The sequence below is a fragment of the Anolis carolinensis genome, chromosome 4 (assembly GCF_035594765.1).
Source record: "Anolis carolinensis isolate JA03-04 chromosome 4, rAnoCar3.1.pri, whole genome shotgun sequence".
NCBI classification, from domain to species: domain Eukaryota; kingdom Metazoa; phylum Chordata; class Lepidosauria; order Squamata; family Dactyloidae; genus Anolis; species Anolis carolinensis.
In genome coordinates this window covers 139,936,489-139,954,131 of record NC_085844.1, presented here as the reverse complement: position 1 = coordinate 139,954,131, position 17,643 = coordinate 139,936,489, and the positions used below count along the sequence as shown (strand labels likewise).

The window sequence follows — 17,643 nt, the reverse complement described above, 5'->3', positions numbered from 1 at the left end:
TTCTAAGTGCTGAGACAATAAAATATGCCTGCAACAGAAGCCCTTTTGGAGTTAATTCATTACAATCCTGAACAATTAGTGATTGAAAAGTGTAGATTTATTGCATGCTCAAAATGATGATCTGGAAAGCCCACTGAGAGTGAAGGATCTTATATTTCCATAAGACAAATCTTTTGGTTAGATTTTAAAAGCTGAATCATATTACTTTAATGAAATGCACATTGCCATCACTATATTAATTTGTTTCATACTTCCTGTATTGTTAATAGTTGACTTTCTTCTCCCCACAAGCAGGGTGGTCATAATTATGCTGTTCTTCATTGTGTCTTATGAATAATATTTTTATTATTGTCAGGCCCAACTGCTCGTAGAAAGGAGAAAAGGAATAGGATCATTGCCATCTTCTTGCATAGGGCAGAGGCCTACCTTTAATCACTTTGTGTGTGTGGGGGGGGGGGGGAGAGAGAGAGAGAGAGAGAGAGAGAGAGAGAGAGAGAGAGAGAGAGAGAGAGAGAGAGAGAGTTGGCTCTTGTTCCAGATGGGCTTTCTCTGTTCCTAATAATCATTAGAGCAGTCAACACAGTTATGTGCAACATTTAATTACTCAGTACATGAGAACTGACAGTTGAGAATTTGAAAGTCAGAAAAATCAAGATTCCATAGAAAAATCAGGATAGAGAACTTTTTCTCGTATACTTTGTATGGGAGTTATAGTAATAAACCATGAAATGAAACCCTGAGCAAGACAGTCTCTGTAGTTACACCCCTGTTGTGATCCTCAAGGTGCCTATGTTTATTTAAACCATTTTTAGCAGTTCTCATCTTATCAGGACTGGATTTTTAATAAACTTTCTAGCTCAATACAAAACTATACTAGAATTATAGAGTTGGAAGCAGCCTCATGGACCATCAAGTAAAACTCCCTTCTCAATGCAGATCTCCAATTAAACCTTCTCCAGTAGGCAGCAGTCTAGTTTCCTTTTGAGGACATCCAGAGAAGGAGACCACACCAGCTCTTTGGGAAATTGGTTCCACTGTTGAACTGTTCTCACAATCAAGAAGTTCTTTCTAATGTCCAATCGAAATCTACTCTTCTGCATCTTCAAGCCATTAGATCTGACTCCACCATCTTGGGGCAGCAGAGAACAACCCTGAACATCATTTCTGAAAAAGCTCTTGAGGTATTTAAAGAGTGTCATCATATCATTTCTCAATTCTTTCTTCTCCAAGATGAATACACCCATTTATCTTTCTATTGGTCTCTCATGAGCTCACTTAGAGTGCTTCTGCACAGATACTATAATCCAGTTTGAAAGTGGATTGCAACAAATTGTTTTCTCTGTGCAGAGCCTACTACACAATCACTCCAGGAACCAGTTCAATAGAAAGTGAACCGAGGAAAGTTTTTTTCTCACCCAGTTCAGTGGAATACACTGATATACATCGCATATTTGGGATCAAATATGCAATGACCAGCAAATATGCTAGACCAGGGCAGGGTACAGAAAATGTAGGCAGAAGGGTAGAAATCAAGTATTCCCAAGGGAACAATGAAATTTACTCTGTGATTACTTGTTTGCCTTCTGGCTACCTGTGTTTTTGGGTTATTTAAGTGCATCAGCGCTACCCCTGTTCTGACATGAGCACCACATTTTTCAGTCCCTGATTTCAGCTCTGCGTGGGATAGACTCTGATTGTCTGCAGCAGATTTTGTGACTTCTTCCAGACTTTCTGGTGAGTATTTTTAATGTGCTGTTATCGCCTACAAAATAAGAAGAATATATAATGTTAGGTAAAGGCATTCCATGCAGTCAAGCTGCCACATGACCTTGGAGGTTTCTACAGACAGCTCTTTGGCTTAGAAATGGAGATGAGCATCAGCCACCAGAGTCAGACACATGAGACTTAATATCAGAGGAAAACCTATACCTTTACTATAATATTAGTCATGATAACTGCTAGATATGTGGGGCAATAAATAGTTGTTTTTTTCCCTCATAATTGCAGTTAAGGTGAGCACAGTTCTTTCTATGAGCAAAATATTCCTATATTATATTTTACAAGAGGGACTTAATAAAATGCTATAATATGTAACATTCATACAGAATTAGTAACTTTTCTACAATGTTTCCATCACTTTTTTCCACCCTCTCTCCCCCCCCCCCAAAAAAAAATAGCAGTCCGGCAGTATTCTGTGTCTATAAAATAAGCCTAGTGCTTGTTGACCTCCCTGCCCCATTCTTAAGATTTCTTTTCTTAAGTAATTGTTGTACTCTACAAATCTGAAATTCTCCCTGGCCCAAGACTATCCACCTTCTGGGTGGATAAAGAGGGGTCAGATGGAGTTGTTTCAGCTATACAGGAAAATGAACTGCTATTATTATGTGCCTTCCCCAGTCTGGTCAGTGATGCATCCCATCATCAAGCTAGATCAGAGGTCCTCAAACCTTTTAAACAGAGGGCCAAACTATAGTTTGAAAGAAACAGGAACGAATTCCTCTGCACACTGCACATATCTTATTTGTAGTGCAAAAAAAAAACATGAAAGAACAATACAATTATTTTAAAACTTACCAGTATTTCATTGGAAAGTGTGGGTCTGCTTTTGGCTGATGAGATAATCAAATTAATTAGGATTGTTGTTGGGTGTCTCCGGGTCATTTCAGACTCAGGGAAGACTAAAGTTTAGGGGTAGATGCCTGCTAAATGATCTTGGAGGGCCGCATCTGACCCATAGGCCTCAGTCTGGGTATCCCTGGCATAGATGCATGCACCCCAGGTCTGAGAAAATAGCATTTAAAGCTACCTGTTGGGTTCATAACTGACTGAGGTGAGATTTATAGGAAGTTTCCAGATATACTTCAGCAGATTCATTATATTGCATATGAGTGCTACATTGTTGTCACTTTTATGATTATTTTTTATTGTTTTATTACACTTGATTAGTCATCTTTCTACAAGAAGCCTGTTCCACACACAAAGTTAAACATGCATTACAGCATCGAAAGTTTAAGACTCTTTGTGAATATTTCTGCTGCTCCATGGGACGTACCTTAAATATCATGAGGTCTGCTTAATATATTTCATAGTGTCCATTAACTGAAATCAGCAAGGCAATTTATTTTTTAGAAAGAGATTTATGAGCTGCCTAAAAATTGCAGTCTAGAATAAGAAAAAATGAAAGCTTCATTAGACTGTTATTAATTTTTATGCAGATCATGCAAAGTTACAGCTTGCATTGATTTTCCTCTCTTTGTTGTCAATAATAACAACAATTTCTACATAATAAAAACAACAGAGATAGTGAAGGCAAGTGAAAAATATTTCAACTGTCTCCTGTGCCTTTCACTTTAAATGAATATAAATGTTTGGATGTGTCATAAATTTTAAGCTGCAGCTAAATTGCTGCCAGGGTTGTGAGGCACATCTTGTAGCTGTGCTTGAGTCCTTTCTTGGAGTGGAATCAAAACCAGTTGTGGAGTCAGCCTGCGAAAGAGGGAGGGAAATGATGTCATGCTTGTGAAATATGCCATTTTGATCAAATCCAATTAGCGCCACGGGTTGCTCTGTAGCATATTCAGAGTCGATTGGCTGGAAGAAATCACCACCAAGAAATGCAACAAAAACGGTAGGGTCCCTCTTGAAGAGACAGCAGCAAAGTAATTGCCACCGCAGGGGGCTCATTTTCGCTTCAGGCAAGTAGACAGCTCCATGAAATTGCTTTGACTTTACAAGGAAAGAGCGCACGCCTTTCTCTACTTGAGTCTCTTTCTTAATTTCTTCTTCTTTGTTTCAAAGCAAATATTTCTCACGGCACCAGAAAACAGAATTGTAAAAAGCTGTGGGGTGGATTAATAGTCCTTAATTTTCAAAGTACATTAAATATGCAGTTAAGCAATGTGTTGGTTAGAGCCAAACTAGCTTGCTGGCTCAGACCAAAGGTCCATGTAGATTAGCTTTCAGTCCCGGGGAAGAGGCAGCCGTGTCCACAAGAAGGGCAAAAAGGCAGGGCTGGCCCTACCATTAAGGCAGAGTGTGGCGGTTAGCTCAAGCAGCAAATTGCAAGTGTCTTGAAAGGGCAGCAAATGGTTACTATTTGCTTTTTAAATTATTGTATCTTTACTGTCAAGGATGGGGAGAGCAAAAATAACTTGCCTAGCTTTTGATACTATGCTTGGGCCAGCATTGCGTGAAGGTAGCACTTTATTCCTGCTGTCTGTGACCAGCATCAGAATTTTTGCACAGTACATGATTGCTGAATGCAAAAGCTCCATGATTAAAATCTCCTGGTTAATAGACCACTCCTCCATATATTCATCTAATTCGTCTAAATGAATTTATTTGTCACTTTCAAGTGTTGACCTTACAGCGTAACGCCATAACAAATGTATAAACCCATTTCACATAGCACTCCAAATCACAATAAATATCCTGAGGTATTTGGGACCCATTCAACCTACACCATTTTAGCACTATTATTCTAATTGGTCACCCTCCTGTAGAATCGTGGGATTCTCAGTTTAGAGTATTCAATCAGATAGAAAATCAAGGACAGGTTTCCCTGAATTAAAGCAAGGAAATGTGGAATTGAAGACTATAGGTTGTGACTACATTGACTGGTAATCCAAGACTGATCTGGCATGTCATATACTCACCTGGCATTTATATATGTCACACAGGGATTCCCCATCTGCTGTGGAGGTGGGAGAGAATCCCAACCGCCAACAGCACCAGATGAAGTTCAGTGCCACTGGATGGCCACCCAAACCTTCTGTATTGACACAGTCTCTGGCTGTGACATGGGTCCTATCTGTTGACCATCACCTGCAGTGATGCTGGCCAAGACAAAGAGGGATGGGTGAGAAGAAGAATCACCTCCTTCTCTCCACCCTTCCTCCCCAGAGTGCACTAGTGCCCTGAGTAGTGTCACTACAGGCAACAGGTGACAGATAGGACCTGTGTCCCAGCCAAAGACTACTACAACATGGAGGGTGGGAGGAGACAGTGGCTGCCTTCCTGTGTCCCCAGGCTGCCCAAACCCAGGAAACACAAAATAAAAGTGGGAATAATTGAAACTAGCTCTATTCTGGGACCAGTCCAATTATTCAGATAGACCCAAAGCTGGGGGATAGTCTGAATTCTGGGACAGAATTTTGACTATCCTCTGACTTTGGCTGAGGTAGCTTTGCCCCATGTTACTCCAGATCAGCTTCATGCAAATGTTGGCTGCCATAGAGCTCATTTGACCCTATACCAAACTAAGTGTAGATGTGCCCTTTGAAGGGATCTAGAAACTCTCAGTTGGTGCTAGAATTATGCTTTCTCTCTGCAAGTTGTTGTTCTGATTGTGTGCCTTCATACCATTTCTCAGTATGACAGTCCACAGATTTGTTCAGAGGAGATTTGCCTTTGCTTTTCTCTCAGACTGAGAGATTGTGACTTGCCCAAGGCTACCTACTGGTTTTTATGGTTGAGAGGGGATTCCCTGTTATTCAGAATTCCAAAGCTTTAACCACTATGCCACCCTGGCTCCACCCAGCATATCACTTTCCTCAAAATTTTGCTGTTTCCATGTTATTTCTCAGACCTGCCACCACAACCACAGTTTGATCCTCTAATTCATGACTTTCCCTGCATACCATATTCCTTTCTGTCTTGCCCTAGATTCTTTCTTCTTCTTCTCAGTACTCTGGAAGAATAAATTTCGAATGTCAGGCTGATTATGCCATTGTTACATAGCATATGTAAGTCAGCACACATTTCAGTCATGATGGATCACTATATCTTCCATGTGTCCGCAGGTGAAGATGGAATGATATTAGATGAGAAAAGAAGCCATATAGAACTGGGGATTAGCTATTCTGTGATTACAGTTGCTGGGGTACCATCTGTCATAACCTGAGTGGCCTCTCAAAATGTCATTCTACAATCTAGTTATTTTTCCTTTTAAAGCTGAAAGTTATCAAGGCACAATCCAGAAAACATTAATCACAATTATATTCCATTCCATTGCTTTCCATGATATCTGACTGTATTAATGCTTGCTGGATTATGCCAAATGTATCTCAATGTGGGGCCTTATGCTTTTCATTATTTCCTTATGATACTTATTTAGCATACTTGGAACCAGTTGAGTTTATTTTTTTTTTCTCTTTCATCTTTGTATTTGGACTCATTTATCAAACTTAGGGTGAGAAATGACAACACATTTGCCCCATGCCCTATTTCAATGTGTGGCATGAAAATAGAAGCTGCTTCCTCATGCAAGAGCTTGATGAAATTTCCAAACATTCCAGTCAGATGGTTAAACTAATCCAGGCATCCACAAATTGCGACCCAGAAAACTCAGGACACATCACCACAGCCATGTATGGGAATTCATCACAAACCAAGTCTAAAATCAGTGCTGTTGAATGCATGGCTGGCAGACCACCAGAGATGGATAGAGAGCTGTGCTTGTCCTTGGAGATTTCCACACAAGACTCTAAAATAGATTCTGGCATTACAAACCTATCTTGCTGACTGCAGGGGCACTCCAAGAAAGTCACTCTTCTTATCGCACCAGTCCTTACTACACGTGCTTTCAGTAAGCTGCAAACGCTTTCGACTTTTACCCTCAGCAGCTTGGATGTAACTCCTCCCAACATTTTCCCTCTTCATTCATGTCCCTCCTTTTTGAATGTTTTTACAGAATAATAACACAACTCCATGAGTTCACAGTCTTGTGAGATTGGAGCTTATTCTTTGTGCAGGTTTGCGCAATTACTATATATACTCGAATATAAGCCTAGTTTTTCAGCCCTTTTTTTTAGGGCTGAAAAAGCTCCCCTCGGCTTATACTCGAGTGAGGATCCTGGCCAGCTTCTATTCAGGTCGGCTTATACTTGAGTACATAGGTATTTAGAGTTAGACAGTCTTATCTTATTAAAGTCTTATTATTATCTTAAATTACAGTTTTATATAAATATTCAAAAAATTTAACCTACTGATGCCTCAAATAATGCAATTTTATTAATATCTATTTTTATTTTTTTTAATTTGACCTGTAGCTGCTGCATTTCCCACCCTCGTCTTATACTTGAGTCAATAAGTTTTCCCAGTTTTTGTGGTAAAATTAGGTGCCTCGGCTTATATTTGGGTTGGCTTATACCTGAGTATATACGGTAATTTCTTCTGCATTTTCCAAGTTCACAAGCACCATCCCTTCAAAGACTTACATATTAATTGAATTCCCAGACTTTTACTATTTTGAATATTCTGCAAGGGATGTATTTATGATTGGCATATCTTGCTTGCGTAAACTGGAACTTTTGCAAAGCAGATATAGGAAGGCTTGCAAACAGCAAGGAAATCCTTAATCAAGAAGGCAATTCTCTATCAGTGTTTGGAATTACCCACAAAACTGTGTAGTTACTTAAATTGTTTTTTTAAGGAAGCGAATGGGGTGAAAGTGGGAAGTTATGTCTCTGTAGCCATAAGTCCTCTTGCTAGAAGTAAAATGGCAAGGAGCCTGAGGATGAGGAAGTGAGTCAGTTGAAAGTGATGCTTACAACATGCCCCCCAAAGTAAGTACATGCTCTGAATGCTGTGCAATTGTGAGCATTTCCATTAATGACTGGGGAACTTTAATAGGCACTATAAGCCTAGTGCAGTAATCTCCCTTGTGAATCTTAAGTGCTGGTTGCCTGTATTAAGTCTGTCCTGTTGAACAGAGACATCCATGTCAGTCTGCATAGCCCCATTGTGAAATGATCGGGTGTTTATACTTAAGCCAGAACTCTCTATGCTTTGATGGTTTGACATGTTCTTTCCAAAATGGAATGCATGGGATTTGTGGCATTATCAGGAAAAGTAGACAAAACTGTAGTTGTTGCAATGTTGTGTTTGCTGATACCTGCACTAGTCTGTAATACTATGCAAACATGTGAGAAGGAAGCAAAAGCTCAGCTGTGGTCCAAGTTCCTTCTTTATTTTTCATTCCTATCTCCTGATATGGGCGAACTAATGGAAATCCTGAACTGGCATTAGGATTATCCTTTTGGCTGGATGAAGTAAAATAAACAAAACCAAGTAACATGGTAATACCATTGGTTTGCCTATCCAAGAGTTACATTTTATTCTGTCTGGATGGTGCATTCTGTCCTTAAGTGGTAGGTGCACAGTCTCAGAGCAACCCTCTATTTATTCACCTCTTCAGTGCTGAGGTGTCAATGTTATCCCATAATGCTTTTTAATCAAGTCATCTTATACATCATTAGTGCCATTTCCAGGAGGATAAAGACTCACCCTTAGACATTAATGTTATTGTCATCTCTAGGTAAGTTGACTGCACAACTGCCTTTGGAGAAGAATTGGTTCCACATGTGGCTTCCAGGGCTGTATCTGGAGGCACTTGATAGAATCAAATCACATCAATCTTTCAGTAGTTTCATTTGTTACTAGTTCGCTTTGATGCTCAGTTCAAGGTGTTATTTTTGATCTCTAAATTTCTAAATATCCTGGGACCAGAACATTTCCACAGTCTCTTCCCCCCATACAACGTATCTAAGAACATATGGGAGAATATCTGGGAGAACTTTTAGGCTACAGTGTCCAAGATCTTTAACAAGCTTTATGAGAGGCATGCCTAACGCCTTACTGTCTGCTTTTAGATGCTGTTGTGAAGCCTTGTTATTCATCGGAATTTAACTTTGCTTTAGTTTGTTCTTTTAGTCTGTTGGTTTTTAGATCCGTCATAATTTTTATTTGCTTCATGTTATTGTGATCTTGTTTATTATATTTCTTCTTGTAAAGTGCCTTGAATATCCCCACAATCAAGAGAAAACCAAAAAAGATCAATTAGCTTAAGATAATATTGTGTGTGTGTAACACTCATAACTTATAGGAAGAATGATGCAAAGGTGAACAAGCCTTCTGTACTTATACAGAATAGTGCATTTTTCAGACACACACCCGACATGGATTGTCACCTTGTTGTGAGGGGGCTTGCGTGCTCCAATGAACCTGTGAATGTGACAGTCAGAGTCATGTACTCCCAGGAGGGGCCTCAGGGGAGGTTCCAGTCCAAGCACAATCCAAAGACCTGAAGACCTCAACGGTGGATCATGAGGAAGATAACATGGTACATGTTACAACGGCTGTGAAGGTAGAAGAAGGCTGCAGCAGATTGAGAAGCCATCATCGTCATGTTAACCATGCTGCTGGTTAGGGCCCTCACTCTGTGAAGATTGTGTGTTGATCGACTGTGCACCGACACATTAAAAAAACTCACACACAGGCATCTTCCAAAAAAACCTCCTGGAAAGCCATCATATTTGGGCAATGAGGGATCGCCTAGGAAGAAGAGTGTATTTCAGAATGTGATACTTTTGTCTCCACACCATGACAAGCTGCATCTGCTGGATTACATTCTTCTATACAACTGCCAGAGCTACAAGAGCCCAACCAGACTTCCTTTGTATCCCAGAAATTGCTTATATCAGTGGTTCTCAACCTGTGAGTCCCCAAATGTTTTGGCCTTCAACTTCCAGAAATCCCCACAGCTGGTAAACTGGCTGGGATTTCCGGGAGTTGTGAGCCAAAACATCTGGGAACCCACAAGTTGAGAACCACTGGCTTATATGAATGTCCTGAGCTATGCATTCAATTTTTAAAAAAATAGATTTCACTATACTTCCCCATGTTGACTACTCTGACATATCAGTCATCCTCTCATCTGTATTTGTGCAAAAGTGAAATCTTTCTCCCCAAGTGCTATGATGCCTGCATTCATATACAGCTGTTTGGTTCAATAGTTTGGCTGTACATAATGTATTCAGAATGGGCTGATGAGAAAAGGTCAGTGCTTGCTGTGCATTTGTGAACTGGGACCATAGTGCACTTGGTGTTGACTATTCTGGTCACCTATTAAAGGAATTGCGATAGATTGTCTGGACACCCAATTTTTTTTATTCTCTAAAATACCACTACATAAAGTCTGCACTGGACTGTGGGTGCTGGGCATCTCTTTAGTAAGGAGAACCTTACAAATATCAGTAAGTGTGTCTCTTTAAAATTTGTGAAGCAGGACAAATGTATTTGATAAAGAATTTTAAATGACTATAAAAACAGCAAAACAGCATTATTGTGCTCCATTGTGTATAATAAGTATCCTTTTGAGTACATTTTGCCCATCTTTCTGTCTTCAGGAAATGGTGCTGCTGAAAGATAAACAAGCTCACCTTCAGAAAATTTGCTTACCTATGCTGTTGTTGTTTCTTCCCTTTATCAACATGAAAAGAATGCCTCCCAAAGGAGAAGAAGCTAAAATTACTAAGCTGCAAATGTGTGTGCCTGTTTGTAGAGACTTAGCAGGGTAACTGATATCTCTCTAAAGCGTTCTCCTTCATTCCAGTGTCACTTCAGAGAGGACGGGCTGAAAGGATTATTTGCCTGTTCCTGACCTACCCTCATTGTCTGAACAAGCAAAATGATTGAATGAGCAGTGTAATTTAACCCGTAAGGAGATAACTGAATGCAATGTGCCCACCAATATTTGTGATTAGCATTTCCCATGAAGTGTCTGGGTTGATTTCAAGGAGCCTAAGTCACAGATTGATATCAGATCTCATAAACTGTGGCCTGAGTCTTTGGCTGGAGTATGTGGGTCTTGCTTGAGAAAGGAGCTAGCTAATTTATGTTACACAAAAACTAGGTCTCAGCAATTTAGATCCTGAATGCCTCTCAAGCTGACTTTTGCAATGCACTCTACCTGGAGCATCTTTGAAATGGTTCTGGAGCTACAGCTAGTTTGAAATAAAACTGCCATATCTTAAAGGGTATCTGGTATTCAAATCATATATCGTCAGAACTGAAACAGTTTCAGTGGCTCTCTAACCACGTTTGAACTCAGTTCAAAGTGCTGATTCTGTTATAGTCTTTTTCAGAGAGGGAGAAATATAGGGGCACAGTGATGCAGATTTGTGAGAAGTACAGCAAGTAAACAAATCACTATCAAAATAATACATTCATTAAGTATAGGGAACAGTTACAGTCATTGTGTTATATAACACAGTAAGAAATGAATAGATAGATTAGATAGATCCCAACCTTTCAAGAATTTAGTTGGACAGAACATTAACTGAATGGGGGAAAGAGTTGATAACAAGATGTGTGCAGGTTGTAGAACACAATGGCTTGAAAGGTATGAGAGATGCATAGATTAAAAAGTATCGAAAAACATCTAATTGTCTCAAAGAATAATTTCCTCATTCATTCTGAGCAGCTATTCTGAAATGTCACCAGAATAGAAATGACATAGTTCAATTTATCAATGGAAAATCAAGTATGAAACAACAATGTGCATCCCACACCAAAATGAAGGTAGAAACATGCCCAGAACAGCTGAATAAGGATTGACCACACTTTGTGGGTGTGAAATGCTAACTGATGGAAATGCTAACTATAGGAAAACTGTGGTTATAACCCCGTTTTGACAACCAAAGTTGCCCTTTATAAAGCATCTAAAAGGAGATTAGAGTATATTGAATAGATTAGTATGCAGTGTAAGGGGGACAAGGACATCTAATGTCTGTACTTAAGATTAAGGTATATTTGGTTACAAGTTGGCCACCCCCACTTTCTCTCTGTACTTGTACTTGTATATTTATTGTTTCTGACTCTTTGTGACCTCATGGACCAGTCCACACCAGAACTCCCTATTGGCCATCGCCACTCCCAGCTCCTTCAAGGTCAAGCCAGTCACTTCAAGGATACCATCCATCCACCTTGCCCTTGGTTGGTCCCTCTTCCCTTTTCCTTCCTTTTTCCCCAGCATCATTCTCTTCTCCAAGCTTTCCTGTCTTCTCATTATGTGGCCAACATACTTCATCTTTGTCTCTAACATCCTTCCTTTCAGTGGGCAGTTGGGCATTATTTCCTGGAGTATGGACTGGTGCGTTGTGTTTATATTGTGTGTTAGGAAAAGGCCAATTGGCTAATCAATAAAAATTGTTTATCATTATAGGAAAACTGGGAAAATATGATATCATTATGTGTGTGAAACTAAACAGAAGTACTTCATGCTTCAGCATTTTGTTGCAAGACTCCATTTGCAACTTCAGCTGAGATTTCCAACTTGCCATTGTGGTAGAGTCCTTCAGCAGACCTGGCAAGTCCACCGTTAGGTATGTCTTTACTTGTTTTTAGTGCATTTTGCTGCTCCCAGGGATACCAGCCACTTTTTAATAATCTGATTTATCTCTTTGACAAGATGAACAATTGTAAAGAAAGGCAGAAGGAGGGGGGTGTTACCAAAAGTCATACTGATGCTTAGCTCCTAGACTGAATCTTACAGGGGTTTTTTTTACTTAAAACTGATCTGCATACTACAGGTTAGAAACATGTGTTGAGGCTTTCAGTGTTTAGAATTAGCTTCCAGAACTGAAGTGGCTCCAGATTACAGGAACTGATAGGAAAAGTAACTGTGTATATATACATGTATGTGCATGCCCATGTTTTCAAATGCCAAATTAACATTTGCAAGTCATACTCCTTAGTGAGAACCACAATACTGTCATTGGTGTAGCCGATTCACATGAAACCATGTATGTTTAAAGATTCACATTAATAAAGATAAAATGCTTTCTTGGAGGAAGTTTTACATTTATAGAGAATCCAAGCAACAGCTTTCCCCAGCTTTCCAATCTTTAAATGTGGCTGCCCTCATATTTACCCAATTCTTCCAAATCAAATATAAAAGAACTGGAGTTTAAAATGAAAACAGAACATTTGATACTTATAAAATCAATAAAATTCCCACCTCACAAAATCTGAAAATTATATGTCAATCATTATAACTTATAAGAAATCATTTGATGAAAGGTAAAGAAAACACAAGTTTAAATGGCTTAAATGAGCATGATAAAGTATCATGTTGCTTGACAGTTTCTGAAAAGATTGCAAAAGATAAGAATCTTTCCTGTTTCTCATGTTCTTACATTCTCTTTTAGACTGACCATAAGGCAGAGAAGCAACCAGGCATGGATAGAATTCAAGAAAAATCAGTCCAGAAGAGACCCAGGGCACATCTACAGTGACTGTTGAATGCAGCTTGAAGCCGACATCAAATGGCAGTAGCTACAAAAATACATCCCACCAAAGCTTGCTCAAAGTGCATCAAGCAGAGTTGGGGAAAGTCTGAGTTAAGCCACTTAATGCGCTTCAGCAAGACCTAAATCTAAACCACACTGCATGACAAAATTGGCTGTGCCGTTTGAGGCACAATAAACACTTTTAACTGGATTTGAAATAAATCCAAAAATCATAAAAAGATTTCATCTGCAGCAGCAATAAAATCAACAATGGTTTTGCTAGAAACACTAATGGAAGTTCTAGGCTTGCTAGGGAGTTTCAAAATTAAACTAACCTAACAAGAAAGCCCTCAAAGATTGAGGGAACTCTAAACAGGGGACTCTAAATAGTGCAGATTTATGAGACCAGTCACATCTTGGGAATATGGTGGTCCTGAAGATGAAAAAAAAAAACATTGATTCAAAGTAATATGAGATTTTAAAAGTGAAACGCTAGGTTACCAGGATGGCCAAAGAACAATTAATCTATGACTAGGCCAAGTTATTCCTAGACTCATAATGGGATTTATTTAAGAGGAGGTCCCCAAACTAAGGCCTGTGGGCCAGATGCGGCCTTCTGAGGTCCTTTAACCAGCCACCACTCAAGACTTTAGTCTCAGGGTTGCCCTAAGTCTGAAATAACTTGAAGGCACACAACAACACCAATCCTAATTAACTTGACTATCTCATCAGTCAAAGGCCGGCCCACACTTCCCTTTGAAATTATGTTGGTTAAAACTGTACTTCATTTTAAATATTGTATTGTTCTTTTGTGAGGGGAGGGTTTGCACTGTATATAAGATATGTGCAGTGTGTATAGGAATTTGTTCCTTTTTTTTTCAAACTAGTCTGCCCCCCAATAGTCTGAGGGATCATTTATTTATTTGTTTGTTTGTTTACTTCATTTTTACCCCGCCTTTTGCAACCCTTGAGGGGACTCAAGGCGGTCATGAACTGGACTTAGTTTAAAAGGTTTGAGGACTCCTGACTTAGTATCATCCTTGCTCTGACCTTTGTGACACAAACGCATATGGTGTCTGGAGAAAGTTCCGGTCTGGAATAACTAATTCCTCCTTCATCCTGCTCCTTCTCCACTTCTTTGAAGCTCTTCTGTTTCCAAATCGGCAGCCAGTAGAACAGATGTGCTGGTAGATTTCTGAGATCATCTGGAAGAAAAAAGTTATTTTAACAGAAAAAGATTCTGCTGACAGAAGCGTACAGAAGGATATCTCTGCTTGCCAACAAATTTCTGCTTAATTCTAATCCCCTAGATTAGAATTAAGCAGAATTAAGCAACACCTATTTGATTTAGGATTGTACTATACAGTAATAGAGATCTAATGAATTAAATTCTTGCAAATAAATTGCAAAAGGGTCACTGCTTCTGATTTATTTATTTATTTCGCGTCAGAAGTGACTTGAGAAACTGAAAGTTGCTTCTGGTGTGAGAGAATTGGCTGTCTGCAAAGACGTTGGCCAGGGGACGCCTGGATGTCTTGATGTTTTACCATCCTTATGGGAGGCTTCTCTCATGCCCCCGCATGGCGAGCTGGAGTTGGCAGAGGGAGCTCACCCACTCTCCCCGGATTCAAACCGCTGACCTGTCAGTCAGGAGTCCTGCTGGAACAAGGGTTTAACCTATTGCACTTCCGGGGGCTCCTACTGCTACTGATGTAATTAATTACCTTATGTCATCCCCTGCCTTCATCCCCTTTCTAAGTAAAAAGAGTGAACCTCTTTCCATTGCTCATTGGGCCAGCATATATCTAAATAATTCCTCGCATCAAATGGTTTAACATTATGTCTTCAGGCATTGTTGGGGGTGAAAGAATACTATACATAAAGTGAGGTTTTACGTAGGACATGGTCACTTTATATCCTTCCAAGAAAAAAAACATGCTGTTTTTAATGGCTGCAACCAAAAATAATCCAAAAAAATGTGTGAATTAAAACAGAAGCTCCCTTTATTTTGGTAAGCTGCTTTGAATCTCCTTTGAGAGCGAGATAGCAGGTTATAAATACTATCAATATAATATAAATAAAATATAATTCTATCATTGAAGATATTCATAACTTCTCTCACAGTCCAAAGACATCCTTTCTGTCCAAATGGGTCCAGTTTCTTGGTATAACACCTTCTTTTACCAAAAAAAATTGTAAAGGAAACAAAATACCTCTTTTCCAGTGAAACAATCCATAATCCTTTTCTCCTTTGAAAAAATATTTCTGCTGGGGGCCTTCAAGCCACAGTCTGTATTGCTTAATCACAAGAAGACTTTGATACTAGCAAGATCATGTAATATAGATGTTACTGGGAGAGGTGAACGTGCATCATATGGAAGTCTTGCCATATATTGTCTTAAATCTATAATGTAGTTGTTGACTAAAATGCAAATCTACTAAAAGGCATAGCAAATCCTCAGCCCAGCATTTTTGGAATATTATTTTAATTTTAATTTAGATTTCTTTCATAAGTTTTTTTTGATGGGTGGAAGAAATAAATAATTTAGAAATGTTTCCTGGAATTGCTATTTTTGCCTGGCTGATGAATCCCATTCCCTGACAATCATGACTCAACCATGAATCATAGAATCATAGAGTTGGAAGAGACTTCATGGGCCATCCAGTCCAACCCGCTGCCAAGAAGCAGGAAATCGCATTCAAAGCACCCCCGACAGAGGGGTGCTCCAAAGAAGGAGCCTCCACCACAGTCCGGGGCAGAGAGTTCCACTGCCAAACAGCTTTCACAGTGAGGAAGTTCTTCCTGATGTTCAGGTGGAATCTCCTTTCCTGTAGTTTAAACCATTGTTTCACGTCCTAGTCTCCAGGGCAGCAGAAAACAAGCTTTCTCCCTCCTCCCTGTGACTTCCCCTCACATATTTGTACATGGCTATCATCATGTCTCCACTCAGCCTTCTCTTCTGCAGGCTAAACATGCCCAGTTCTTTAAGCCGCTCCTCACAGGGCACATTCTCCAGACCCTTTATCATTTTAGTCGCCCTCCTCCGGACACATTCCATCTTGTCAACATCTCCCTCCAATTGCGATGCCCAGAACTGGATACAGTGTGATTCCAGGTGTGGTCTGACCAAGGTGGAATAGAGGGGTAGTATGACTTCCCTGGATCTAGACAATATACTCCTATTGATGCAGGCCAAAATCCCGTTGGCTTTTTTAGCTGCCGCATCACATTGTTGGCTCATGTTTAACTTGTTGTCCACGAGGACTCCAAGGTCTTTTTCACATGTATTGCTGTCGAGCCAGGCGTCCTCCATTCTGTATCTTTGCATTCCATTTTTCCTGCCCAAGTGAAGTACTGACCCTGCTTAACTTCCAAGATCAGATGAAATCTCATGCCTTTGGGATATTTAGACTGCAGCTTCAAAAAAATAAAGGATGATAGTGGAAGAGAAACCCATTGTTGGCACTCCTTCACTTTAGTTCTATTTGAAGTCCATACAACAAAGCACAATCTGCATCCATCTATCCCCTCAAATATACTAATTGACTTGGGTATTGCAGAAACCATCAACACCCTTGCCTATCAGTGCACACCAATAATGCATTCTTGTGATCCTATACCCAGACAAGATAAGAGCTGCAGACAGTCTCAAAACAAATTGGTTAGAAGCGATCAGCAATTCCCATATGTGGATCTCGGAGTATTCAAGTATGTTCATAGTTGTTCTAATATCCTTCATTTCCACATAGATCAGTAAAAAAGAATAATGAACAGTGGGCTTGGTAGGTCTTCCATCAGTCCTGTATATTCAGTTGTTGTATGAATATGTCTTATCAACTATCAGGACAACCTTTAGTGCCTCTCAACATTAGAGACTCTATTCATACTACCTTTCTCCATCTCTTCCTGCAAGCAGTGGTAAGGTTACCTCTGACCTTGAGGATTTGACCCTCTTCCTATCCACCCAGAGAAGCAACTTGCCAAAGTGGTCCTCCCACAAAACCACACTTGTGATGTATTCTGAAAGCAATTCCCTTGTTCCAGTAGTTCAAAATGCCACAGAAATCCCTGCTTCTGACATTTACTGTATCCCATAGTTTCCTCTGTTATTTACAGTAACTCAGCTTATTTCATTATATCCTCTGCTATTTTATCTTTCTTGTAGCAACGTCTATCAAGAAATCCCCAGTTCCCCTAATAAAGTGAAGAATAGAAATCTGGGTTGTTGTGAGTCTTTTGGGCTGTATGGCCATGTTCTATAAGAAGCATTCTCTCCTGATGTTTCACCCACATCTATGGCAGACCCCTCAACCTCTGAGGATGCCTGCCATAGATGTGGGTGAAACATCAGGAGAGAATGCTTCTAGAATACAACCCGGAAGACTCACAACAACCCAGTGATTCCAGCCATGAAAGCCTTCAACAACACATTGAATAGAAATCTACTTCTATCTCTTAGTATTTTTTGTATATGGAGACAGTGACCATTAAAGTAGATCCATTTATGGATTGAGCTATGTCTGGACTTACTATTCAAAACGATTCAATGATTCTGCTCTAATCAGAAGTTGT

The 17,643-nt window shown here is 39.7% G+C and overlaps 1 long non-coding RNA gene across 1 annotated transcript; it reads left to right on the top strand.

Moving 5' to 3' along the window:
• The first annotated feature begins 11,110 nt into the window (after window positions 1–11,110).
• On the top strand, window positions 11,111–13,292 carry LOC134298281 (uncharacterized). The gene is made up of 2 exons (XR_010005283.1): window positions 11,111–12,164; window positions 12,990–13,292. It is a non-coding gene; the product is annotated as an uncharacterized LOC134298281 (long non-coding RNA).
• The last annotated feature ends 4,351 nt before the right edge of the window (window positions 13,293–17,643 follow it).